This window comes from Triticum dicoccoides, chromosome 2B (genome assembly GCF_002162155.2).
Source record: "Triticum dicoccoides isolate Atlit2015 ecotype Zavitan chromosome 2B, WEW_v2.0, whole genome shotgun sequence".
NCBI classification, from domain to species: domain Eukaryota; kingdom Viridiplantae; phylum Streptophyta; class Magnoliopsida; order Poales; family Poaceae; genus Triticum; species Triticum dicoccoides.
In genome coordinates, this window is record NC_041383.1 from 254,566,524 (window position 1) to 254,569,918 (window position 3,395).

Genomic DNA, 3,395 nt, shown 5'->3' on the forward strand with positions numbered 1-3,395 from the left:
GTAACTCTGAATCTGAAGTTCTACCTGAAACTGAACTTCTACCTCTTCGCTACGTCGGAGTCCATCGCTTGCACTACTTGCTTCTAGCATCTTGTCCATGGAGTCAAAGCGCTGCCTGGAGTGCCATCTTGGTTTTGGATGGGGCTCCGTCGCGACCCAGCTTCTCCCTGTACTCTGCATCTTGTTCACCACCGCAGCTGCCCTGCGTCCTCACAACTTCTGCGGCCAGTCCACCAACGCGCTGCCAGTGCGCCCTGAGCAAAGCATGGGGTTTGTGCTAATGCGTCTATTCGTGCATGGGTGTGTGCGTGCGTGCTAGCATTTGTGTGTGCGCTGGGTTTGTTGCTTGCATGCTGTGATGTATATGTATAGATTTTGTCTGAAGTTCATGTTGTGAACCCAACTAAGTTTGAACAAAAAAGATCAGATCATTGCTGCTTCGAATTTGCTCCTGTACCAGAAATATCGCTTCCATGTTGTTATACTATGTACACTTATGTATTGTTTCTAAATGGCTTTTTGTCTGAAGTTCAGTAGTACCTTTGGGTGCAAAAAAGTTGATTCGGTTTCATGGGTCCTTTAAAAAAGAATGGGAAAGGGGAGTTTCCTTCTCCAGAATTCATCACCGCTCTGAAGTGTTAATTCTTCTTGTGTGCTTCTACTGAGGCTTGTGTTTCATGGATAGAGATAGAGACATCAAGGAAATTGTTCATGTTTCCTTTCTGTCTATGTACTTCAGAGACATTTTGTGAGAGAAAAAAGGTGAGTGACGTACTCTTTTGAGAGATACAAAGTGCTTTGGGCTCCAATCTTTTTCTACACAAAATTATACGTTTGTGTCTCACCAATGTAGCCGGCAACAGATGCTTTGTACAAAACAACTTTGGTTTTATGTGAGAAGTTCGACTATAAAATAAACACACGTTCACATAGAGTAAAATTAGTGCAAATAAAAAATTTAGTGAGCCATGTATTGTTGATATTTCTTTAAAACAAAAATTAAAATAACAGAGATGTTTGATGTTGTAACAATATATTTTTCTAAATTCTTAAAAAAACAAGAAGGTCAAAATGAAATAACGGAGTCGTTCAACTTTTTTAATAGGAAAACAAAATTTCCTCATTTCTAAAAAACAAGAAGTTCAACTTCTAATATTAGAGCGCTTCAAACTTTCATAAAAAATATTTAAGAAATAAAACCAGGAAGTCCATATTAAAAAGGTGGAGAAGTTCGATGATTATAGAAAACTCAGTTTTCCTCGTAATTAAAGAATGGAAACAAAAAGTTCAAAAATAAAAAAACAAGAAGTTCAACTTTTAAAAATATAACGCTTCAAAATTTCATAAAAAAGGATTAAGAAATAAACCACGAAGTCCATATTAAAAAGATGGAGAAGTTCGATGATTATAGAAAACTCAGATTTTTCTCGTAATTAAAGAATGGAAACAAGAAGTTCAAAAATAAAAAACTAGAAGTTCAACTTTTAAAAATATAACGCTTCAAAATTTCATAAAAAAGGATTAAGAAATAAACCAGGAAGTCCATATTAAAAAGATGGAGAAGTTCGGTGATTATAGAAAACTTAGATTCTCCTCGTTATTACAAGAAGTTCAACTTAAAAAAATAGAGCGCTTCAAAATTTCATAAAAAAGATTAAGAAATAAAACCAGGAAGTCCAAATTAAAAAGATGGAGAAGTTCGATGATTATAGAAAACTCAGATTTTCCTCGTTATTAAAGAATGGAAACAAGAAGTTCAAAAATTAAATAACAAGAAGTTCAACTTTTAAAAATAGAGCGCTTCGAAATTTCATAAAAAGATTAAGAAATTCGGATTAATATTCATAAAAAACTCAGATATTTTCACGTACACGAGAGAAGTTCAGCTTGATAACTGTCAGAAGTTCACGTACTACACGGTGTGCATTTTGTATTAAAAAGAATTAAAAAAAAGCAAAGACTAAAAGTTTGTTGATATAAGTTCAAGTCCTCCGTCGGAGAAAGTTAAAGAAATTATTGTGAGAGACGTTTGTACAAAAGGAATATTATTTGTGTAATACTGACGAATTGATGAGAAAATTACAAACAAAAATACGTCACAGAAGTTCAAAGTGAAAACAGCAGGAAGTTCAACTACTACGCTAAATGAATTTCAGATGAAAAACTTTCAAAATCGTCGCGAGTATGAAAAAATGATCAACACGGGAAAGTTGCATGTTTACAACAGCTTTCCATTGGTATATCACCCGCTCAATTCCCGTGAGTGGGATGGAGAGCTACGAGCAGTGGATGAAGATCTACGAGCAAAAAAATCACGTGAAAAACAGAGTGAAGTTCAGGTACACGCACCGAGAAGTTCAGGTTCTTCACGCGGTGCATTTCCGAAGAATCTGTTTCGCGGTAGAGGCAGAACGAATGATCCCGCTGTTTTCGGAATTACTTGAAAACGGCTAGGAATCATAGAAAACCATCAACATGAAAAAGTTTTGCATTTTCTGTAGCTTTTCAACGGTATATTATTTGTCCAATTTTGATAAAGTTTGTAGAAATTACGACGAAAATACGTTTTTCGCCATTTTTAAAACTGACTTAAATCCATAAAGAATTGGGAGAAATAATACATACCAAAAAGTTTCACATTTGTTCAAGCTTTCCAACGCCATATCATTTGCTGCATTCGGACGCACGGTTAAAACATTATCTCGAAAATACGAACTCGGTAGGACTTGGACCATTTTCTAAATTACTCTTAAACCATTCAAAATTACAAAAAAAACTTTCAAGATGAAAAAGTAGCGCATTTTCATAAGCTTTCCAACGCGATATCATATGCCTCCATTGGATTAGCCATTTAGAAATGACATCGAAAAAACGAACTCAGCTGTTCGGTTTACGAAATTTTACGTTTTTTCAAATTACTCGTTAACCATAGGGAATTGGAAAAAACTTTAAACATGTGGAAGGAGCGGTTTTGCAGCAGCTTTCCAACGCCATATTATATGCCTCATTCTGATAAACGGTTTAGAAATGCGATCGAAAATACGATTCACGTTTTTTGTGCGAAGAAAAAATGGTTTTCAAAACTGCTCTTAAACCGCTTATGTTTTGACAAAAATTTAAATTGGGTCATGATATTGGTGTTCATAGCTTTTCAACAATATATTGCAAGCCTCGTTTGGGCAATGTTGTCGGAAGTTCAACCGAGTTCACAAGGAAGTTCAACGTACTACTTGCGGGGCAGGTCAGGTTGTGATCAGAATATTATTCTGATCCCATGATCAGAATAGTGTTTATATATATATATATATATATATATATATATATATATATATATATATATATATATATAATATATCTATATATATACCAGTAATATGCGGTATTACCTGATATTC